This window comes from Mesoplodon densirostris, chromosome 12 (assembly GCF_025265405.1).
Source record: "Mesoplodon densirostris isolate mMesDen1 chromosome 12, mMesDen1 primary haplotype, whole genome shotgun sequence".
NCBI classification, from domain to species: Eukaryota; Metazoa; Chordata; class Mammalia; order Artiodactyla; family Ziphiidae; genus Mesoplodon; species Mesoplodon densirostris.
This window is the reverse complement of record NC_082672.1, coordinates 28,986,689-29,012,588: the sequence shown is the minus strand read 5'-3', so window position 1 is coordinate 29,012,588 and position 25,900 is coordinate 28,986,689. Positions and strand designations below refer to the sequence as shown.

Here is a 25,900-nt window from a genome sequence, read left to right as displayed (position 1 = left end):
CTTTGTTGCAGTGCACAGGCTTCTCATTGCGGTGGCTTCTCTTGTTGTGGAGCATGGGCTCTAGGTGCGTGGGCTTCAGTGGTTGTAGCACATGGGCTCAGTAGTTGTGGCTCGTGGGCTCTAGAGCTCAGGCTCAGTAGTTGTGGCACACGGGCTTAGTTGCTCCATGACATGTGGGATCCTCCTGGGCCAGGGCTTGAACCCATGTCCCCTGCATTGGCAGGCGGATTCCCAGCCACTGCACCACCAGGGAAGTCCAGTCAGGCGTTTTAGAACTGGCAAAAAGTGAGACAATGCTTTTCCCACACTCAGAGCATATTAATGTACATACATTTGTTTTAATGTGCTGGTAAGTATAGGTAAGTCATAACCACTAACAGTCAATGAGAAAAAAAAGAGAAAACAATAAAAAGTTTAAGAGGAAAATGATATTGGAAATTAGGATTTTTTTTTTTTAAATCACAATTTGGCCAACAAGTCCAACAGGAAGAGCCAAACTGACGGACCTTTATATTGGCCCCTCTTCTTCTCAGCCCTGGGGCCAGGGCTGATGTAAGAAAATGAATACCACACTCTAGAAAAAAATGATTGAATAGCTTGGAACTAATTAGTCTAGAGAAGAGAAGACCAAAGGAAGCTACAACTGCTATTATGAAATATATTAAGAACTTCCCTATGGGTAATGGAATCAATTGATTTTGTGTTGCCCTAGAAGGATGAGCTTTACAAGGACAAAATTTCAGTTGACTACGAGGACAATTTAAACAAAGTTTTTCAGCAATGGAATGGAATGTCTTAAGAGATAGTTAATTTCCCATTATGGAGAACATCCTACTGAGAAAATTCTAGGATTATTTCTTCATTTGGCTAGAGATTGCACTAGTTGTCCTTTCAAAAGCTCATGCATCTATGGTCTATGATTCAATTTTTAATCAAATAGTAAGCTAAGGCAAGAAATTATTTTAAGCAAATAATAGACTGAAAGAAAAGCATTGGGGAAGTAACAGAGGTATAAACGGGGAATTAGCAGAAAAAAAAGAGAATGGAATAGGAAAAGACAAGATCAGTAAAGAAATTTAGACAGACATAATAAAGCATTCTAACTTCAGAATGATGGTTGGGACCTTGAACCAAAAATGCAACCAGAAGTTGACAGATAAACCAGAATAGAACGGGAATGAATCAGAAAGTCAATGTGATGCTTTAGAGGAGTTGATGACTGTTAAGACCCAGTGCCAAAGATAGGTCAGGCACTCAGTGACTTTGAAAATATAGCAGTTTAGGTGGGAAAAGCCCAGGACGTGGGCTAAACCCTTGACCATATATTTTTGCATAATACATACCAAAGAGTTACATGAGGGGAAGGAGGGAGGAAGGTGAGAAGTTGGGAGAAATGGATCGAAAAGGAGATGAGAGAAATTTGTGTGAAGGTGAGGGAGAGAACTTTCCAAAAGGCCTGCAGAACCTACACATAATGGTTTTATTTATCCATAAAGCAAAGAAAATTATTTTCTGGAAAATAAGTAAAATCTAAGCCATTTACACCCTTGTATTTGTTAAAGATTACACACTACTTCAAGAGGAAGGTGTGCTAATATCTCCACATCCTGGTCAAATTCCAAGTCAAATAATTTCATTTTCTCTACCTAAACCCTCTGCTGCTTATTTGAGGGAAGTCATGCTTCACTTCCTTAAAAGCTAATAAAACATGTCTGGAGTTGTTCACACCATTATACTGTGTGGTAGAATGTGATTCGCAGATTTCTAAAAATCCACAGATTCTTTATATCCCTCAAAAAAGATGCTTTAAATTTAGGTTGTTAATATTTTTCCCAACAGTAACATTTTGGATCTTTATTTAGTAATATATGTCTTTATTATGTTAGCAATATATGTTTACAGAACATCATGGTTAGGAATATAATTTAATATGATTATTTTTATATAGCAAGGTGGCATCTTTCCTAAAATTACATGACAGGAAGCAACTTCCAACTTTTCTTATATTTTGCATGGTTCTCCATAGAAATCCAAGAAAATACCAACTTCTGCTTGCTTCTTCACTCCACCTCTCAGTTGTCAGCCTTTCTGAGTTCTCTTTTACATTAAGGCAAGACCTAACTTGGCTTGGTTATTGGAAAATCCTAGCATCATAGGAGGGTGGAAACTTGGCCCTAATCCAATAAACTTTCATGATACTCTTTCAGCTTCATTTTGGCTAATGAAAGATTAATCTGATAACCAGAAATAAAGGAACTACTTAACAATATGTCAGCTTACTATCTAGTTTGCTTCACATGTCTAAAGTGTAAAATTCTATCACCCATTGCTAGGATAAATGTCATATCTTGCAAAGACTAATCTTGTTCAACGGATGCACTTTTAAAATGTATAAATTTACTTGAAAACCAATCTGATAATAAAAACATGCCTGCAGAAGGATGATTCAGTTGTATCCATGTACTTGTCACTCAGAACTCGCCCCCCCCAAAAAAATTATGTGATGGGGCTGGGTGGGTGTTAGAAGCATGCAAAGTCTTGATAATAGGAAAACATTAGCCACAAGATGAAAAGAAGAAACATTTATTTAAGTTCCAGGCAAAAAATTGTCTCATAAGTTTTTTCAGACTTTATTACATGAGTACAAAGAGACAAACTGTCATTTTGCCTGAGAAATTAGTAAATCTTTAGAAAGGTTTTATTTACCTTGGCTATTATCTTTATTTTAAAATTGAGATTAAACATATTGCCCTGACTCATTCTCAAATGTTATGCTTGAAATTGGGACTATAATTCTTCTTTGCTTCAAACATTGTAGTCCATTTTCCATACTGGTAAGGAGGAAGAGCTCTCTTTTTTAAAAATTAATTAATTAATTAATTTGGCTGCGTTGGGTCTTCATTGCTGTGCGCAGCCTTTCTCTAATTGTGGCGAGCGGGGGCTGCTCTTCGTTGTGGTACGCGGGCTTCTTATTGTGGTGGCTTCTCTTGTTGCAGAGCATGGGCTCTAGGCACGCACACAGGCTCACTAGTTGTGGCTCACAGGCTTTAGAGTGCAGGCTCAGTAATTGTGGTGCAAGGCTTAGCTGCTCCGCAGCATGTGAGATCTTCCCGGACCAGGGCTCAAACGCGTGTCCCCTGCATTGGCAGGCGGATTCTTAACCACGGCACCACCAGCGAAGTCCGGGAGAGCTCTCTTGTAGAAAATGTGCTCTATCTCCCCTCTATTTCCCAGTTTCCCCTATTTTCTTGCCCCAGAGTCTTTATTTAGTTAGTTGTAAATATACTATAGTTAATTTTATTTGTAGCAACCATTGGCCAAGTCCAATAGCCAATAACTGAAAATGAGGGTGGTTTTCTATATATTCATTAATACTTTAATAGGGCACTTTACCTGTGTCAAATTTCAAATGAGAAACTGATAGGGATAGAATAGGATAGTTATGCAGGTAGTTGTAGAAATCTCAGTAGGTGATTATAGATAGGGAAACCCAGGAAACTTTGGGAGACCACTGTAAGATGATGATCGCTCAAGAAAGCTATCGGAACGTTGTGGAACGAAGCAGGCTTGCTTAACTATGAAGACATAAATAAAAGCATGAGGTATGCTCCAGGTCATTAGGTGAAAGAAAAATGTTACCACTCTTCTACTGATTTGAATAAGCGCTATGACAGTCTGACGTCATAGGGTCAGACACTCTCCTGCCCAATACGAAGGAGGAGCTAGTGATGTAAGTCTGACGTCTACTTAGAGAAGGCGGTCTTTTCCCATCCCCCACTTTCCTTTGATTATAAAGTTTTAGCCCACTTCATCCTCGGGGCAGAGCCTCCTCGCCTGCCCGCTTGCATCTCTCACAAGCATCCTGTATTAATAAATCTACTTGCTTATCACTTTGCCTCTCAATGAATTCCTTCTGCGCTGAGACACAAAGAACCTGAGCCTCAGTAAGTCTAGTCACCAGGTGAGCGATTCTAATTAAAAGACCACGGGTTCAAGTCCCAATCTGTGGTACACGGTCTCAAAGCTGTTCCTCTAAAATCTAATTAAACAAATCCAAGATAGGAACATTTTTAAAAGTTCACAAAGTCCAGCCCTAAAAAGCCACATTTTCCTAATTATTTCAGCCAGCCCCTCCCTACCTCAGAAACAAGAGCTATGCATACATAGTCAAACAAGAGTATTATTATTGGACGTATTGGTCAGGTTTCTGTACTATTCTCAGGGATTTTAAAAAAACTTTTTTTTTTTGGCTGCGCCACAGGGCATGTGGAATCTTAGTTCCCCTACCAGGGATTGAACCTGTGCCCACTGCTTTGGAAGCACGGAATCTTAACCACTGGACCGCTAGGGAAGTCCCTAAAAAAAATTTTTTTTAATTATAGTAAATTAGGATCTCTATCCTTACTTCGTGAATGGATAATTAATTGCTCTTCACCTGACTTTTTCACATCTATTTGACTTCATTTTACCATTTTACTATGATATAAGGTAGCAGGAATAAAAATTATCCTTCCTTCCTTGCCCCTCTTCCTCACCTCCTCCCTCCCTCCCTTCCTTCTTTCCTTCCTTCCTTCATTTCTTCCTTCCTCTAGTTAAGAGCTTAGGAATTTAACTAAAGCACTTGTTTTTTTTCACTTTTTAATATTTTTTGTTTGGTTGGTTATTGTGTGTTTGTGCTTATGTCTTTTATCTTTTTAGTTTCTTTTTTGACTGAGTCTTTTTTTTTTTTTTTTTTTTTTGCCTGTGTCAGGTCTTAGTTGCAGCACACGGGATCTTCATTGCAGCATGTGGAATCTTTTGTTGCAACGCACAGGCTTCTTTCTAGTTGTGGCGTGTGGGTTTTTCTCTTCTCTAGTTGTGGCACACAGGCTCCAGAGCACATGGGCTCTGTAGTTTGTGGCACACGGACTCTCTAGTTGAAGCACGCGAGCTCAATAATTGTGGCACATGGGCTCAGTTGCGGCATGTGGGATCTTAGTTCTCCGACCAGGAATCAAACCCACATCCCCTGCATTGGAAGGTGGATTCTTTACCACTGGACCACCAGGGAAGTCCCTATTTCTTTTGTCTAATTAGAAATTTGATTAAATAGACCTGTGGAAAAACTCATGTTATTTTTATTTTTATCTTTATAGAATAGCATCTCACCTCTCACATCTTTAAGAATTTTATTAGAAAATTCACATACAAATAAATAGCTTTCTATTCCTATGTCCATTTAAAGTGCAAACATAAAAATTATTAAGTGAATTAGATGCAAGGATTTTTTAATTCCATTTTAGAGAACTGAGCAAATAATGATGATATTTTACATTTGAGTGTTTTAGGCAAAGCCAAAGCATGACAGCATCTGATTTCCTCTTTGAGGTCCTGAACCTCTAGTGCTTTCGTGAACCCTCAAATGCTAGTATTGTCTCAAATTTTTCTACTATTGACTGAATATGCATCAATGTATTATTTCTTTTTAGGGGTTGAGAACTTTGTACTTTAAACTGGGCTTCCTAAAACCAGCATGCCTAAACCTGAAACTATAAGTGCCTAGTCGTTGGAATCTTGGTCACCAGAAAAATCAGTGAGGTTCAATATTGGGAAAAGGGAAAACACATTCACTCAGACATTTTTCATTCATTTATTGAACACCTACTATATGATAAGCCTTTCATTAGAAACCAGAGATACAAACTGAAAAAGAAAAGATAATATAAAACTGTAGGAGAGTTCAATCTAGAGAAAGTAATATTGTCATTGAATATGAACTTTTCTCGACCTGGAATCCTCTTTCTCCATTCCTCTTTCTCTTGACCCCTTCTCACCTGCTCCACATTCCTCCTTCATTCCATCCCACTTTACATCCCTTGTTCAATTCCTATTCCTCTTTCAGGGTTTCAACTTAAACCTTGCTCCTTGAACACAAGGAAGTCCTTCTCCAACTCCATAAACATAGATACATGGGGTATAAACTAACAATTTTTCCTTAAAATAAAACCCAACAATTTTATTATACCACTTGCTTAATGTCTGTCTTTGGACATTTAAAGCAGGAAACATTCTGATTTTTTTTTTGCTACTATATCCTTAAAACCCTGCACATTTCCAGGCTCATGGTAAGTGCTCAATAAATACTTTTAAATGAACAAATGAATGAAAAGATGCAGTTCAACATTTATAAAGAAAAACATTTCATTTAACAAATGTATTCATTTAACAAATAAGTTGAGTAAAATAAAAAAATATTTTTTTAAGCAAAGATTAAAACATGATAGGGGCTTCTGTTGTGGTTCAGTGTTTAAGAATCCAGCTGCCAATACAGGGGACACGGGTTCAAGCCCTGGCCCAAGAAGATCCCACGTGCCATGGAGGAACTAAGCCCATGCACCACAACTACTGAGCCTGAGTGCCACAACTATTGAAGCCCGCATGCCTAGAGCCCATGCTCCTCAGCAAAAGAAGCCACCACAATGAGAAGCCTGCACACCAAAACGAAGAGTAGCCCCCGCTCGCCGCAACTAGAGAAAGCCCGCATGCAGCAACAAAGACCCAACACAGCCAAAACTAAAAAAGAAATAAAAATCCTTCTATTTAAAAAAAAAAAAGATTAAAACATGATAGTACTGTGACTTCAGCACTATAACTTTCTGCTGTTCAGAGCCCATATGCACTTTCAAGTCTTTCAACAGAATGTTACACTAAGCTCTACAACTCCATCTTTATTACCTTCTGATTTCTAGTTCTAGATTATAGAACCATCAAATTATCTTGGAAACTATGCACACATATTCACTTTTTCTTTTTTGCTAAATGAAAATGCTTAGTAATGAAATAAAAATATACATCTCTGTATACGTATTGAAGACCAAAAAAAAAATTAGTGTTTTTTTAATGCTGTGGAATGCCTCTTTTCCTGGTGCCTAACATAACACATTGACTTCTAACGCTGTCAGAAGTCCAGCTGAGGTCACTAATATTCAAGAGCAATGATCTAAACTGTGTGAGCCGATTATAAAGGGTTTCAGCCCCAAACCCACCCTTTATACTTGGGTTTGTGTTACTGGGGCTGAGACTCTGCAAAGTACATTCCTCCTTTGCCATCTGGCTCCCTGCTGGGCTCAACCAACAGAAGATGTTAGAGGAAGGCAGAAAGGCTGGGCCTGAAGAAAGGACTTGCCCCTTCCTGTCGGCTTCCTGTTTCATTGGTGTTGTCTCAGCAAAGGTCTCTCATCCTGGCAGAGGCAATGATTCATCTCCTGTCAGCCTCGTGGTGTCCCACACTGGTACAACCAGGGCCCAGTCAGGAAAACAAAAACAACACCAAGTTAATGAAATGAAAGATCAAATACGTATTAGAAAACTGAAAAAGCGAAAGGGGGACACTGAGGTAAAACAGATAAGCAATCCCAGGGAGCAGCTGCCACCCAAAGGCTAAAAGAAAGAAGGAGGAGTTATCAGAATCTGGAAGCCTCGGATATCCCTGGTGGTCCAGTGGTTAAGACTCCGTGCTTCCAATGCAGGGGGCACAGGTTCAATCCCTGCTCCGGCAACTAAGATCCCACATGTCTTGTGGCGCTGCCAAAAGATTTAAAAGAAAATAAAGAACCTGGAAGCCTAGAGGAAGGACCCAGCAGAGCCTCTGAGGAGGAGCCATGGCTTGTTGGTACTGAAACCCCAGGAACTCAGAGGAAGAGGTTAATGGAACTGGAACTTAGCCCTGAAGTTGGAGGTGCTGCCTGGCTGGTACAACATGTAGAAGAAAAAAACGCAGTTTGAGCCTAGACTATGTCCACTATTGTGATTCAGGGATATCTAAGTATCTTTACTGAGCTTTTGAGATTTGCCTGAGAGAAGTTAATTTATATCAGTTGATATATTTGTTAGTTTGCTTCTTTGTCTATTTCTTTGTTTTGGCTCAAGGAGGAGGAAATAGATCAAGTGCCTATGGAGAGAGATTGGAGAATAAAGAGTATGCATGGCATTCAAGTCCCAGCTTGGTCTCTTTGACAAATTTGGAATCCTATAAGGAGAGAGAGAGAAAATGTAAACAGGCTTAAGAGATCATATCCATGAAGTCTTCATAAAACACAAGGCACTAGGGATACCTCTTAGGCTTCCACATGACAACGTGTATCACAAACTGCAGGGAATGAGCGATCTGCACCCCAGTTTCTGGCAAAAACACAGGGCCACACTGGCGTGATAAGAGCTAAATTACATACGGTGGTGTTCAGCACACAGTGGTACCACCGCAATACCGAAAATCAGAAAATGCCTGTATCTAATAGGGAACAGAGTTAAAGATGTAACTCAGAAGAGAAGTTCTTCCACAAATCTTAGATTCTTCGCTCATTATTCTCTACTGTACAAACAGCTTTTGAAGTAACGTTTTGATATCTCAGCGAGGCATTCATTAAATAGCTATTGATATTTTCAGTTTAAAGCACAAACTCTTGTATGAGATTCAGAAACCTTTGTAGGTTCCTATTGATAATACATATCCCTGCTGTGAAATTTTGATGCAGTTAAAATGTGCCAATTAAATTAGACGTTACTAATTATGTGAAACATGGGAAACACAAATCACAAATATTTAGGCTAATTTAATATCATGCTTATATTTATGATATGCTTTATTTTGGGGGGGCTTTCTCTCACTTAGTATCTCATATAAAGAACCCCAAAAGTCAGCAGCTTCTGTGCATTAAGCATATATTTTACTATGAAAAGTAGTGTGCTAAGATGTTTGAAAAGGAACATGGAAGCTGTGTCACCAAATTCTAACCATGAATTTCCTTTAGAAGCCTTTAATCTTAAATTAGATGAAGCAAGCCTTTACAGATGCTTTTCATAGTGTCTTCTTCAGATTTTTTACTAATTTAAAGAACATTAAATGTCTAATCATGCTTTAGGGTATACACAAAAAGATATCAAATGCAACAGAACATTTTAAAACATTCTGAAACATCACCATTCCATATGCTGGAGGGCATATTGCAGAATTACAGTGAATTTTTGGGATCGTGGTAACACTTTTTATACTAACAATGGTATTTAAGCAGACAATCTGTTCAAGACTTCTGCTTGCCCAATTATTTACACTCTAAGTCTATTGTAAGCCTGACACATTTATTTCTGTGAACAGCAAGTATTTTGCTATAGAAAAAAGGTGTTTGTAAGCATTGCCACATGGTTCTAGGGATGTCTGAGTACAGTAAGAAAGTCATTTTTTAAAATTAGAAAACAAAGGCAATGTATAGACTAGAAAGAAGCAGTGCTGATTTTTGCTGTTTAAAAATGTTTTAGGAATTTTTACATTGCTTTTAACTTAAGACACAGAAGATGTATAGTATAAAAAGTAATTCATTTTTTACATAATAAAAACTTTCTGCCTGAGGTTGAAAGTATACCTCAACCCATAGGCATACACACATGCACATGCACACACACACACACACACACACACACACAGCCCCTCAGCAAAGGTCAAAAGATTTACTAGTTAAAGGCATTTAAGGAAATCTCTGACTAATTCCTAACTGATCACTAAGCTACCTGAGCAGACTTTAGTGGCCACACCCAACAAAACATATAGACCTTATAGAATTAGTTTGGAAAGTCACTAAATAAACAGACAGCAATAGCAAAAACAACAAATCCTTGGATTTCTAGATTTCCAGAGTGGCCTTGTTATATTATTTTAAATGTCCAACTTTCAACATAAAAATTACAATACACACAAAGATACAGGAAAGTATGGCTATTACAGGAAAAAGGTAGTAAATAAAAACTGTCCTGAAGAAACACAGATTTCGGATTGCCTAGACAAAGACTTAGATCTGCTATTACATATATGTTTAAAGAACTAAAGAGACCCATACTAGAGAATTACAGAAGAGTATGAGAATGATGTTTCATCAAATAAAGAATATCAACAAAGAAGTAGAAATTATAATATATAAACCAAATAAAAGTTCTGGAGTTGATAATTACAATAACTGAAATAAAAATTTCACAAGAAGGGCTCAATATCAAATTAGAACTGACAGAAGAGAGAATCAATGAACTTGAAGATAAACAGATTGAGATTATCCAGCCTAAAGAGCAGAGAAGTTGAGAGAATGAAAAAGAATAAACAGAAACTTAGAGACCTGTGTGACAACGTCAATTGTACCAAGATAAATATAGTGGAAGCCCCAGAAGGAAAGGAGACAGAGAAAGAAGGAGGAATATTTGAACAAATAATTGTTGAAAACTTTCCAAATTTGATGAAAAACATTAATCTGCACATTCAAAAAACTCAGTAGATCCCAAATGTGATAAACTCAAAGAGATTAAGACCTAGACAAATCATTGTCAAACTGTAGAAAAGCAAAGATAAAGAATCTTGGAAAACCAAGAGAAATGTGACTCAACATGTACAAAGGATCCTCAGTAACTATAAGATTCTGACCTCTAATCAGAATCTAATAAGGTCAGAAGGCAGTGTGATAACATATTCAAACACTGAAAGAAAAAGATAGTCAACCAAGAATTTTATGCCCAGCCAGAAATGAAGAGGGGGAACTTCCCTGGTGGTCCAGTGGGTATGACTCCATGGTCCCAATACAGGGGGCCTGGTTCAATCCCTGGTCAGGAAACTAGATCCTGCATGCATGCAGCAACTAAGAGTTCACATGCCACAAATAAGAGCCTGCATGCCACCACTAAAAGATCCTGCATGCCACAACTAAAAGATCCTGCATGCCTCAACAAAGATCCCATGTGCTGCAACTAAGACCCAGCGCAGCCAAAAGAAGTAAATAAATAAACAAAAATTTTTTAAATGAAGAGGAAATTAAGACATTAAAAAATAAACAAAATACAAAAAATATTAAACGTAGGCCTTCAAGCTGAAATGAAAGAACTCTAGATAATAATTTGAATCCACATGAAGCAGTAAAAACACCAGTAATGAAAAATATACAGGTCAATATAAAAGACTACATACATGCATTTTTTGGTAATTCTTTTCTTCTCCTATTTGATTTAAAAGACAACTGTATAAATAACAATCATATGACTGTATCGATGGGCTTATAATCTATAAAGATGTAATTAGTATGACAACACTAACACAATGGAGAGGGAGGAAGCAGAGCAATACTGGAGCAAAATGTTTGCATACTATTGAAATTGTCACTCAATACAAATAGATGGTCTTAAAACTTACATGTTAACAATAATGCCAAGGAAACCACTAAAGAAATAACAAATATTTATTTATATGTATGTATATATACACAACAAGGGAATTAAAATCTTAACACAAGACTATACCAATTTAACATAAAGGCAGGTGATTATTATCAAATTTCATTCAACTCTTTGGCTTAATGTGGTAAAATTAAACCACTGAGTTCTTATTTGTCAAGATGACCATAAAATTTATCATGGAAATCAAAGCAATTTTGAGAGTAACACAGGACATTATTAATAATTATGTCAGGACAAAAGGCATAAATAGGAAATGTCTCTGGTTAACCAGTATGTAAGATCACCCTACTTCCCTACTTTTAAGAGAAATGTTTAGGTATTTTGAACAATCAGTTTAATTATACTGTATCAAAAATTGTTTTGGCTACTAACTCCTAGGGAAAATTGGACACTATGTTTTAACATTCTGGTAATCTGGTTATGAAAAATTACTTTTAATGATTTAAATATGGCCGCTACCACCAAGTAAATATTTTGCTTGGGATTGTGTTGGTTCTATAGATCAATCTGAGGAAAATTGTTTTGTAAGTTTTCATTGTACAGGCTTTGCAATATATATTGTTAAACTTACCCCTAAGTATTTCGTGCTTTTTATGCTATTGTAATCTGTATGTTTTCAACTTGTTTACTGCTATTGTAGAATTGATTTTTGTATATTGACCTTGTATTCTGCAACCTTGATAAACTCACTTATTAGCTCTAGTAATTTTTTATAGATTCATTTTACCCTGTTATAAGGCTAAAATTTTAAATTATTGATATTAATACTTGCTACTGGTAGGGATACCGGAAACTGGTATTTGAAAAAGCAAATATTAACAGCTTTTTGGAAAGCATTTTGATAGCATCTATTAAAATTTAAATTAAAATATACATATATTTTTAGCTCAGCAATCTTACTGCCAGGAATCTATTTCATAACCTGTATAAGGACATATATACAAAGATGTTGATTGCAGCTCTCATTTGTAATGACAGGAAATTAAGTGGATATAACCAATAGGTGAGTGGTTATGTAGTGGTATATCCACCCTTTTTTTTTAAACTGGTTTAAATGGGTTTCTCAGACTAATGGGAAAAACCTGTTTCAGCAAAGGAATGTATAGTACACCAATAATATTTCATTTCCACATCCCATTATGTATTTGCTGAAAACTATTTTAAAGATCTAATACTATTCAGTGAAATCTTTTTTATTCTTTATGAAGCATTGTCTTGCTGTGAGAAGAGGTATCCACAAGTGTTTATTCCTTTTCAATTTGCATACTGAACTTGCAATTTTTTATTCAATTGACAGTGGATATTCATAACTTATTCAATAGAAGTTACTCAAATACAGAAATATGTTTATTTACCCTACGACTTTTTTTAAAACTCTGTTATTTATCACTCCTCCATCATTAATTACTTAAAAAGAAAAACAAACAAACCAAGGAAAACTTTATTCTGACAAATGATGAGATGACCATGATTTCCACATACCTCCTTCATGCACACTTTTAGTGTTCATATGCAATCTGAAATCATTCATTATATCACTATGTATCATATTAAGTGCTGATTTTTATTGCTCTATAGATTTTATTGCTCTTTGAAGAAAAACACAAATACTTTTCTAATAAAAGTATAAGTAAAGAAGTAAAGAGGTGTTATGGTCAGATCTTATGCAAGAGCATCAACAGCAGACCATGGTTATCTTCCCAAGGCTTGACATACGAGAGGACTGATTTATAGCAGATTCTTGGAACAACTACTATCTGAACGACTTAGCAGAGAAAGTGAAATACAAAGACATAAATAAACTCAAAAATAAGCCTCTTTTGCATAGTCATTAACTGCAGAGAATACGCTTTGTGCTCTTATGAAGAAATTATTTGAAACATCTGATGAAGAGAGGAAGCCAGAAGCAGTGACAAATGTTTCAAAAGGGGCTTACAGAGGGTCACACAGAACGGACTGGGGAAAACAGGCTGATTATTTATTTCTTTTTCTGTGTCTTAAAGAACGATAATTACAACAAAATCTCTTTTTACTTTTTTCTTTACCTAACATCCCCTTGCCTAAAATGTCCTTATTCTGCTGTAGTGCCCTGAATTTCTACAGTTAAACTCAGTTCTCAGAAATATTATATTTCCTCATCTTTTGCCATGAACCAAAGAGTTCACATAAGAATAAACTGAAAAATAATGCTAAGTACATTCTTTAGAGATAAATAACCTCATCAGCAATCCCAGACTACAGCATAGTCTTATAAGAGCTCAAAATTCTTGGAACTAACTATTGGTCTAATAGTTAAGGAAACCCTCCAGTCTAATCAACAAAAATATTAGCTTGGTTCCTGCTCTGAAGGAAATATACAGTAATTTTTTTTTTTTTTTTTTTTTTTTTTTTTGCAGTACACAGGCCTCTCACTGTTGTGGCCTCTCACATTGCGGAGCACAGGCTCCGGATGCGCAGGCTCAGCGGCCATGGCTCATAGGCCCAGCCGCTCCGCGGCATATGGGATCTTCCCGGACCGGGGCACGAACCCGTGTCCCCTGCATCGGCAGGTGGACTCTCAACCACTGCACCGCCAGGGAAGCCCTACAGTAATAACTTTATTGAGTATTTTCATTCATTTGATTAGCATAGCCAGCTAATTTCAATAAGTATAATGGCTTAGAATGAATATTTCCTTCAATCTTTTGCAGGTTTTATTTACAGTTGCTCAACCCTTCATCTATTCAGAGGGAAGATGCCAAATAAATATTTACTGAAAATCAATACATTTTAACTGTGATGTAATAGCCATGAAGACGTCCTAATTAGAAGTAGTGTTTATAGTATTAGTCAAATATAGGAAATCATAATTTTATGAAGAGTGACAAAAATAAATGAATGAATAAATAACTGGATGGATAGATAGACAGACAGACAAATAGCAGTTTCTGAAATTCAATCTTCACTCTAACCAACCTGCTGAGAATTGAATTCATGCTGCAAATTTAAAGCATGGACCAAAAAAAAAAAAATCAAAATTAATGAAAAATCTTGTAAACTTGGTGGAGATGCTGCAATCATCAAAATAAGTAGCAGTAAAATCACCGTAACTTAGAGCTGCCTTTTACTAAAAATTATATGTAGGAAATATTTCATCAAGAAAATCCTAAGAAAGAAGAAGAATCTATGTGATAGACTTTGGGTTGTCAAAGCAAAAATTATCCATGATAAATAAGAGATGGAGGATGATGATTACAATCCATTTTTTAAAATAAATTTATTTATTTTACTAAATTTAGTTTTGGCTGTGTTGGGTCTTTGTTGCTGCGCAGCCTTTCTCTAGTTGTGGCGAGCAGGGACTACTCTTCGTTGTGGTGCGCGGGCTTCTCATTGCGGTGGCTTCTCTTGTTGGGGAGCACGGGCTCTAGGCGCGCAGTCTTCAGTAGTTGTGGCGCACAGGCTTAGTTGCTCCGTGGCATGTGGGATGTACCTGGACCAGGGCTCGAACCCGGGTCCCCTGCATTGGCAGGTGGATTCTTAACCACTGCACCACCAGGGAAGCCCACAACCCATTTTTTTAAAACAGTGACGTTGGTATACATCTTTGAGTCAAACCTGGGACTCCTCTTCCCCTACAAATAGATAAGGTAGGCTGTAAAATTACCTCCAGTTAAGCTGTCGGCTTAGGGCTGGGGCTTAATTTCAGAAGATTTGCTTTACACTACCTTGGGGCCTGTAGGGGAGCCCCTCAACAGAGAGGTGTCTGGAGTGGAGCATGCTGATTTGACATCCCTGGCACATCCACGTCTACAGACAGACAAAAATGCTGCTGCGGATTGACTCTAAGGATGGCCTGATAAAGATCACCTAATTCAGGCTGATGTTTTAATGTGTTTTGCATATGCAATTATATGGTAGAGAGACAAATTCACCTGCTTTCACTTTGCTTTCACAGAGGTAGTTCTCTTAATGCATTTTCTCTTTTTGTTTATGTAATAATTTACTCTGGGTTGGCTGGGTTCTAAATTTATTACGATTTTGGCAAAGTTTCTGAACTTTGTGTTTCTGTATTACACACCTTGTGTCTGTTACTACTGTTGTGGTTCTACACTCTGGACTTTAAAGTCTCAAAGATAATCACGGTAAGTCAATATCAATGGCTCTGTTTAAAATATTCCATCAGCAGGAACTCAGCACAGATAACCTTCCCTTGAACACCCCAGGCTCTCAGAAACCCTTAAAGATCTTTATATTTAAAAGATGTGTTTTAAAAAAAAAACACCTATTTTTACTTAACTTCAGCAGCACTTGAAAGAAGATAAGGAAATTTACGCTGGACCCCATCACTTGAATAGTATGGTTACTTCATTGTTAAAACTAGGAAAAATTAGTCTGAGATTTAGAAAGAGCAACTAAATAATTTATTCCAAATTCTTACCCATAATGACTAGAGTATGGGAAACAAAAAGAGAGAAACAAAAATACTGTTTTAACATAGTAGAAAGAGTGTAGGCTTTAGAGCCACGCATAGACACAAATCCCTGCATAAGTGCATTTTGTGACGCTATTTAATATCATTACGCTTCAGTTTCCTTATCTATGGAATGGAGATGATACCTCCTCCATGGCATTGCTGTGAGGATGACAGCATGATAGGTGAACTCTAATAATTGGCACTCAGTATACACTCAATATATGGATGCTGTTAGTAGTAGGAGGGGCTCTTTCTGCTCATGGTATAGACAGTGGTTAAGAGCTGGATCAGGGTATTTATAATGATCGTGTGGAAAGACTGTGTTCCGTGGTGATGTCATGGATATAGGAATTAAGACAGAACTTTCTAAACCTTTTATGAGACTCAATGAGAAAGAAAGAGCTGGGAGTGTTGAGGGCTAAGTGTCAGGACAGCGATGGTTAAGTTAATGCAGTGCCTGATGGTTGAGCACACCTATCTTCTTCCCCTTCCCAGCCCACAAATCTTAGACTACTGTGTGAGCTTTGTACCTTCCCGCATGAGGCAACTAAGATCTCCCCCCACAGGTCCCAGTTGGCATATCTACCAATGACTCTCACCAAATAATACTTGTGTCCTGCCTACATTCCACACCTCCTAGCCCTTCCACCACCAAAAAATATATATTATGATTATGTTTTCTTTCTTTCAGCAAAATATTCTGACATTCCACATACAATTGCATTCCAAACCTAAGTTCCGCTACTTTAATAATGATAGTGTGTGTGTGTGTGTGTGTGTGTGTGTGTGTGTGTTTCCTTGAGGGAATCTTACCCTATAAACCATACGGCAAAGGGACAAGACAGAACATGAGTCACAGTGCACATGGGAACAAACAGCCAGACAGGAAGACAGGCGGCGTCACAACAATTCAAGAAGCTGGCAGTTTCTGGGCTTCTAAAGTAGAATAAATTTTTTGTAACTAGGCAAACCACAGCTACCTGTGTGGTTGGTGTGTACCTAAAGGCCATGGCTTTCCTATCATCTGATCTCACACAGAGCTGGAGTGCATCCAGTGAGCAGGTGTCAACGGTCCCTGAAAGCCAGTTTTTAAGAGACCAAAGAGGGGTCAGAAAGACACCTCCAGCTGTTGTCTCAGAGTGATACGCTTTTGAAATCGAAAGAAACCCAGGTTTCCTGAGAAATTGCTATCAAGGTTGAACAGAGATTCCAGTACACAAGCAGGCAATTTACCTACCATTTATCTTTATTGAGCACCTTCTTTGTACTGCACCTCCCCATCTTTGTCTGTTTAAATCCGGCTGTTTCTTTAAATCTCAAGGAATCATCATTTAGTACGGACTTTCCTTCCTTCCCTGAAGAGTTCAAATCCTCCTTTTATACACGCTGGAAATATTACTTATCTCTCCTTCACAGCTCTTACTACAGCTGAGTTTTACACTTATATTCTTCTTGGATTAACATCAGTCTCCTCCACCAGTTGTAAGTACCTTGGGAGCAAGGGACCGTCCCTGACTTTGGTCACCTCCATGTATATCCACAGTGTGTAACAGGCACTCACTATAAATTTGTTAACAATTGCGGATCTTTTTGTTCCCTGCAGTCTTGCATACTCTTAAGGTAATAGCTCAGCTGACCTGGCGTGGGGTCAGCTGGGATAAAGTGAGTAAAGATTGAGACAGTGTGTATTTCTTTCTCTGGGAGACAGAAATCACCCACACCAGTGGTGAGCTGGTAGGCCAGTTCCCAATAAATAAACAAATATATAAACACACAAACAAATGAACCTGATTTGCGTTGTTTGCCGTTTTCCATGGTAGAAAGACTCCTACCGTATCCAATTTCAGGTGACCATCAGGAAGTCATTGAAGCTAAGTTGGGAAGAAATGTACACAAGCAGTTCTCAGGAGCCAGTCTGAACCAGCACTAGCCTCCTGCTGCCTCACACCCAGGGATACTCTTTGTTTGTTTGTTTTTTGGGTTTTTTTGCAGTATGCGGGCCTCTCACTGTTGTGGCCTCTCCCATTATGGAGCACAGGCTCCGGACACGCAGGCTCAGCGGCCATGGCTCACGGGCCCAGCCGCTCCGTAGCATGTGGGATCTTCCCAGACCGGGGCATGAACCCGTGTCCCCTGCATCGGCAGGCGGACTCTCAACCACTGCACCACCAGGGAAGCCCCAGGGATACTCTTGATATTCTTAAATATTGCATTGTTGCTATGGTTTATCATATCTATAGACAAAAGAGCAACCTACAATAACTTTTGTCCTCTGGTAGCATGAAATTAGAGAGCTCATGAAATACAGTCACATGCAAATGATTCACCAGGAAAAGCCAACGCCATTAGGAATGGCATGTTAATTTTTTAATCTGCGTAGGATTGAAAATACAGTTAGGATGCTGTGGGATGGGACATAGATTCACATTTGCACTCTGGGGAAATAGTGACTTGGGAACACGGATTCTCATTTTAGAATGTTAATAATTTGATACTAGGAAAATAATGTTTACTCTATAAACAGGTTCTATGGGCCTCAATAGGTGGGAGCAATCGATGGAAGTATTGAAAGGGGAATTGAAAATTTACATAAACAGGTTGTCTGTTTCACATTTCTTATTTATTTATGCGCTATCTAGCCAGCTACTTCTCTTTAGGTTTTGGTAGTGCTTAATATTTTACTTTTAAGTCACGTATTTAAGCTAACATTTATTGAGCGATCACGTGTGTTGAGAAAATCTATAGGAGCTAGGGCTTTAGATCCAAAAGGTTGTTAGTTTTAACCACCTGCAACCCTCACACGTATATGACTGAAAATTAACACTGAGTTTTGCTAAATAAAAGTAGTAGAAACCAATTATCTAAAGAACTATTATTTTCTTAAAAGCAGCTGTCTTGCCTATGTATTGTAATAGTTCTAAAATCTACCAGAGCCTCTGGAGCTTTCAATAGCCTCCACCTTTGCAAATCTTTGATACTGGAGGAGGAATGATTACTGTCGACAATAACATATGGAGCCAAGTCCAGGCTATATGTTGGTGAGTGGTAACATGGGGAGCACTGTTGGAAACAAACAAGGCCCAGCTCCCAGTAATGGGCTAAATGCCTCCTAGACACACTCTGAGGATTAAATGTGATATGCTGACACATGTTGAAACCTCTAGCACAGTTTTGGCCCAGGTAGGTACTCAGAAAGCCTCCATTTAATTAACTATAAACAAATATGTGAAACAAGACCTCTGTAAAAGATCTTAAGGTTGAGAAGATATTTTATAAGAAGCACAAGATTGAGGCCATAAATGGGGGCAGATATGACAATAGAGTCTTTGATGTTGATAGCAAGTCAAACTGGAAAATATTCATCTTTCAGAAGCTCAAATCCACCCACACTGGAAATTGTCACTAACGTACTCTTGCCCAGGAATAACATGTACTCCAACTTATAAAGCTAGTCTTGTTCTTTCACTCTTATATAGAAATAGGTCAAGAAGCAAAGAGAGGACAATTTATAGTTCTAACAAAGCCAGTTTTATATACATTTGGAACTTAACTGGGCAAAAAATGCTGAGCTAAGTTAGACACTAAAAAAGTGGGAAGTTATGTGGCTCAGATGTTTTTTCTTAATGCTGAATTTTTTTAAAAGATTATTTATTTATTTATTTATTTATTTTTGGCTGCATCAGGCCTTAGTGTGGCACCCCGCATCTTCACTGAGGCATGCAAGATCTTTCTTTGTGTCACACGGGCTCTCCGTTGCAGTATGTGGGCTTCTCTCTTATTGTGGCATGCGGAGTTTTCTCTCTCTAGTTGTGCAGCGCAGGCTCCAGGGCGCGCGGGCTCTGTAGTTTGTGGCACTCAAGCTCTCTAGTTGAGGCACACAAGTTCACTAGTGTGGTGCTTGGGCTTAATTGCCCCACGGCATGTGGAATCTTAGTTTCCTGACCAGGGATCGAACCCAAGTCCCCTGCATTGTAAGGTGAATTCTTTTACCACTGGACCACCAGGGAAGTCCCACGTGGCTCAGGTTTTACACAGTCTAGAAAATCATTATCCTTCTGATATTCTAAATATCATTCCTTTTTTTAAAAAATCTATTTATTTATTTATTTTTGCTGTGTTGGGTCTTCGTTTCTGTGCGAGGGCTTTCTCTAGTTGTGGCAAGCAGCGGCCACTCTTCATCGCGGTGCGTGGGCCTCTCACTATCGCGGCCTCTCTTGTTGCGGAGCACAGGCTCCAGATGGGCAGGCTCAGTAATTGTGGCTCAGGAGCCTAGTCGCTCCGCGGCATGCAGGATCCTCCCAGACCAGGGCTCGAACCCATGTCCCCATTAGCAAGCAGACTCTCAACCCCTGCGCCACCAGGGAAGCCCCTATCCTTCTGATATTCTAAATCTCTATCAGGAAATGCTCTCGGCATTGAAATATCTTATATCCATTCTGGCAGACTGGACAATTTCCCCTTCACCTAGTTGCATTGCTTGGCTCATGATAAAATCTCCTGCATACATCCCAATAATAAAACATAATATAGTTGCACCTGCTTTGTGATAACTTCCTTTTGGGGGTGCTATAAATTATTTGTTGTTGCTTTGTAAGAAATATGGAGCTGTGGTCATTTCTCAAAAGACAAATTTTTGCTTTCCCCAGTGTGGTAAGCAGAATAATAATTTTCATGGACATCCAAGTCTTAATTCCTGGAAGCTATGACTATGTTAGATTACATGGAAACAAAGGGAACTTTACAGAGGTAAAGATTAAGAAGTAAAAGTGAAAAGATTAAGGTTAAGGATCTTGAGATGAGGAGATTATCCCAGCCTATGTAGGTAGACCCAACCTACTCACATGAGTCTTTAAAAGCAGAGAACATTTCCCAGCCAAGGTCAGGCTCAGAGGGAGATGTGAATAGAGAAGGTTAGAGAGATGTTATTTGGGGAATCAACCCGCTGCGGCTGGCATTGAAGATGGAGGAAGAGGCCCAGGAGCCAAGGAATGGGAGCGGCCCCAGGAAGCTGGAAACAGTTTCTCCCCTAGAGTCTCCAGAAAGGAATGCAGCACAACCAACATCTTAATTTCAGCCTGGTGAAACCTGTGTCAGACTTATGATCTATAGAACCATAAGATAATAAACATTTGTTGTTTTAGGCCACTAAATTTGTGTAAACTTGTTACGGAAGTAGTAGAAAACTAATACAACAAATATCAAAGGTAGGCCCCACTGCCTTGTTTAAATGCCTTTTTTTTTGTAAACAGTCACTTTTAATTTCAATGCCAAATAATAGTATACTCTTTTAAAAGACATCTTATATGACAATTAAACTCAATACATGTAGGATCAACATGCATGTAATTAAATTGAATCAACCAGACCATAAACAGCTATGACAAGTTCATGCATGCTCAGGCAAGGACAACTACATTACAACTGCCACCCCATTGACAAAGACTATATCATTGTAAGATGCATCCCAATTTCAAAAATGTTGAAATGTAAACAAATAGAATCTCTACAATATGGAAGATAGGGATCATGCTTTCGACCGCCAACTCCCTGTGCTCAGAGGCATTACTTGCCTGGGGCCTAGGGACCCTGGTTTAACCTCTCAGTTTCCTCTTTTGTAGACAGGAAAAATGATATCCACTCCATAGGTTCATCATAAGGGTGAAGGGTGAAATAACATCATAAATGTGAAGAACAGTGGATATTACTGAATAGCATGCAGATGACCAAGATGCTCTCAGTCTTCTTGTCACCAGACCAGACTCCTTCATTTTCCTCTTTGCCTTCTCCTCAATTCATGTCCAATAGGTCCTGAGGTCTTTCCATCTATTTTTTCCTTTTCCACTGCCCATTCCACATGTGAATGCTTAATTATTTTAATGTCCTCCTAATAGTTCTAACTCGAGCTGCTGTTTCTTTTTTCCTTTAGTCGGCTTTACAAAAACAAAGTCTTATCTCTGTCTGTCTTTCTTGACAGGCAATTGTAAACTTTCAATGGTTTGAAATTTTGACTGAAAAAGCACAAACCCTTTAGCATGGACTCCAAGGCCCATAGCAATGTTGCTCTCCACCAAAACATACCATAAACCCAGCATGTCTTTACTGAGAGCATTCTCCTGGTCTCTCTTTCCTCCTCTATGCATATCTAAATTCTAAGATTTTACGAGAATTGAGCTGAAGATCCAGCTCTGCCATGAAGCCTTTCTCAACTAACCCAGGCCTTGACTGCCCTCTCTGATCTCTCATATCACATGTCAGATGCCTCTGAATTTTCTGACATATCCAGCATCATGCCTTAAATCATGTAAGATGATAGCTGTTAATGGTCATGAAGCTCCTCCCAGGTTTTTTATTGTCCCTTGACTCTGTTATGTTCATCCCTGTATTGACAATTTACGGATGCATTTCACTTTGTCTGAAACACCTTTCCCTTACAGGTAACTAAATCCTGCCCACCTATCAAGGGTCAACTCAAGTTTTCCACCTCTCCTAAGAACTTCATCCTTCTAGCTCATGCCATATGCACTATTTGAACAACTGAGTTTGTTCTGCGCTGTATCTCTACTTATTCAGTTGATGCATGTAACTCATGGTTTTTCCTCCAACCCAATTTCAAGCTCTTTAAGACAGAAACCTTTATCACTCTTTCTGGATGTTAAAATTCTACCCCTGCCATGTATTTGCCATGTGGCCTCGTGAAAGTCACTCAATCTCTAAAAAACCTCAATTTCCTCATTTGTAAAATGGAGAAAATGTATGAGAAGGGACCTATCAAAGTGCCTGGCACATAGTAAACCCTCATTAGATGTTTATTGTCTGCATAATATTAATTTATAAGCTTCTCCATTCCATTCCCTGTCACTCTGTCCACATATACATAAAGCTACTCATTAGACTAATTATTTCATCCTTAAACTGGTGTAACTCTAATCTTTGGGATGGTTTGTTGCTCACCACAATGACCACAACTAATGATATGCTATCCAGAAGATAGACACTCCCGGAGGTCGGTGCTTTGTTAGTGAGATATTGAAGAAAAACACTGTCATCTTTTGATCCTGAACCTTATATTTTCCACCTATAATAACACTTGCCTCCTTTACAAGAGTTTTGTGAGGTTCAAATGAGATAAATTATGTGAAAGTGTTTTACATGTACTATAAAGCACTATTAACATACATTATTATTCCAATGTCCTTATTCACAATTTTGTTTTATCCAAATTGCTTTCCCGAATACAATAAAAGAGGCTACAAAATGCAAACTATTATATATAGGATGAATAAACAGCAAGGTCTTACTGTATAGCACAGGGAACTGTATTCAATATCCTGTGATAAACCATAATGGAAAAGAATATGAAAAAGAATATATATGTATAACTGAGTCACTTTGCTGTACAGCAGAAATTAAACACAACATTGTAAACCAACTATACTTCAATAAAATTTAAAAAATAAAAATAAAAAAAATTTTTAAAAGAGGCTACAAACAATTCTCAATGATTACTCATTTATCCATTCATTTTCTTTGTCAACAAATATTTACTGATGTCCTATTACAGGCAGAGTAACCGTGCTAGTCACAAGGAGTGAATACAAAGATGTAATATATCTACCCTCAAAAAACTTCACATTATCCTTTTTCTCTTCTCACCTCTCACCTTAAACCATCCTGTTTATCAACTGAACATTTTACTTGTCTGCACATGAGACAGAGTGGGGTGGAGAAAAAACCTGAGCAGGTGACACTGAAGGGGACTCATCTGTATGACCAACTCTGTTGTACCATGTGAACCACAAGCACTGTATTTATAGTGTAGTGAATCTTCTAGAGATGAAAACTCTCAACCCCAGAAAGCAATGTCAAATTATGAAAAATCCGGAGGCAGGAGAAAACCACCAAAGGGTATTCTTTAAAAAAAAAAAAAGGTCTACCCACTAAAAACTCTGATCACGTATCATTATGACTCATAGTAAAGTGGTCCTTGGTGATTCACTGCTACTTATTCTTTTTTAAGCGTGATAATTATCTTTACTGTTTAAATTAAGCTTTTCTTATTTCCAAAAACAATTTTTTAAACACTTGAGGATTTGTTGGATTTTTATTGCATTGTTTAATGTAAATAAGATTAAATACTCTGGATGAAGAAGAAGACCCCACGTTTGAGGAAGAAAATGAAGAAATTGGAGGAGGTGCAGAAGGTGGACAGGGTAAAAGAAAGAGACTTTTTTCTAAAGAATACTCACAAGGCAATGTCAATTGGAAGACAAGGTCGGGTACAAGTTGAAGATATCGTCTTCTTGATTCGAAAGGACCCAAGAAAGTTTGCTAGGGTTAAAGACTTGCTTACTATGAATGAAGAATTGAAACGAGCTAGAAAAGCATTTGATGAAGCAAACTATGGATCTTGACACCTTTTGTACTTTCTGAAGCTTCATTATTTTCTGGGGAAACCATATTTAATAACTATATTTTCCACAGTAGGGTTCTGATATCTAGCCATGTGAATGAAAGATAGAGAACCACAAAGTTTTCAGTCTATTTTCATGTCTTCAATTTTAGAGTGATATTTGAGCCTTTAATTGCCTGCCATTATATTACCATACTTTGAATTACTTACTGGATTTTAATGACCACATGTAAGTCAAAGTACCTTGCAAACCATTCAGTTCCTTCTGATTTTGTGCCATTGTAGGCTGTACTGTAGCTTTTTAATATGTGAAATCTAAATGGTACCTTTGATAGCTAAGACATGTGTTTCATGTTTCTAAAGTTTTTAGATTACAGTGGTCTAAGTTATTAAAAGATAGTGAGGGCTTTCCTGGTGGCGCAGTGGTTGAGAGTCCGCCTGCCGATGCAGGGGACATGGGTTCGTGCCCCGGTCCGGGAAGATCCCACGTGCTGCGGAGCGGCTAGGCCCGTGAGCCATGGCCACTGAGCCTGCGCGTTCGGAGCCTGTGCTCCGCAACGGGAGAGGCCACAACAGTGAGAGGCCCACGTACCGCAAAAAAAAAAAAAAAGAAAAAAAAGTGAACTGGTTTGTGTTTCTTTTAAGGAGAAAATGATAGAAAATACAGCCTTTTTAAAGAGTGTTTATTTGTCTTAAGATAATTTGTTTTAATACTGTTTTCTTTAGATAACAAGTGATTTTTTTGATTTTAATTTTTTACTCTTTGAGAAACTAAAAGTTTCCTATGAATGCTTCTGTGTTGGAAGACCTATTTGATTTTAAATCTTTGGGGCTTATACTGTTTGTCAGGTTTTAAGAGAACTCATTTTCCCAGGTCAAATTAAAGCTTCTAAATATAAATGTTTTCAGTAGCAGGAATGGCATTGCTGAAAAAGCTGATGGTAGGATAAGCATTTGGGGTGGTGTTTTATTAACATATTTGTTAGTACTTGTTCATTGTGGAAATGTGTACTTGACTAAGACCATGTGTGGCTATGGAAACCACTTTTGTAGTTCAGCATATACAGGTTTTGTGTGTATTTAACTTATTGTATTATTCTTGCACTTAGCTTGAAGTAAGGATTTAAAATTGCATTTAAGGGGATCATTGGATATTACTGTTTGTGAAACTGAATGTTTTGTGTGCTGCTTCTAAACATTATCTATGAATCAGTACTTAGGAAAATTTTACTTTCTTAACCTATCAATATAAGGAATAAAGTATGAAAAATTAAAAAGATTAATACTTGAAAAAAAAAAAAAAAAAGATTAAATACTCTGAGCCTTTCAAGTCTAACATGAGACTTGGTTATACTTTTGTAATACAGGATGTATTTTGAGCTTCTATTCTAGAGAATTTTTTTGAAAAAATAAAAAGATTTTTCAAATTGCAAGTTAGCTATAAAGTAGAATTTTTAAAGCTATATTATAAGATGTTATTTCAATGTATTTCAAACAGTGAGCATTTCAAGATAAGCAAAGGAAGACAGAGAGGTCAGTAGGGAAATGTCTATGAGATATTTCACTGGCTATACTTAAACAAGTGTTAACCTATTTCAAAACCAATATCAGTTTCATAGTAAATGAGTTTTGACATGTGCATGACTATGGTTATATTTTAAGTGAAAATGGCCTGGCCCGAGGCTGAGAATCTTCTGAGATACTAACCACTTCAGATAGTCTCACTACTCCATTTGTTCGTTAGTGAGTGAGTTCATCTGATAGGTAGATTGGTCGCAGTTGAACTCTCTATT

The 25,900-nt window shown here is 37.8% G+C and overlaps 1 pseudogene; it reads left to right on the top strand.

The window, feature by feature from the left end:
- Positions 1–24,196, top strand: part of LOC132499817 (transcription initiation factor TFIID subunit 13-like) — a 36,017-nt pseudogene extending 11,821 nt beyond the window's left edge.
- The last annotated feature ends 1,704 nt before the right edge of the window (positions 24,197–25,900 follow it).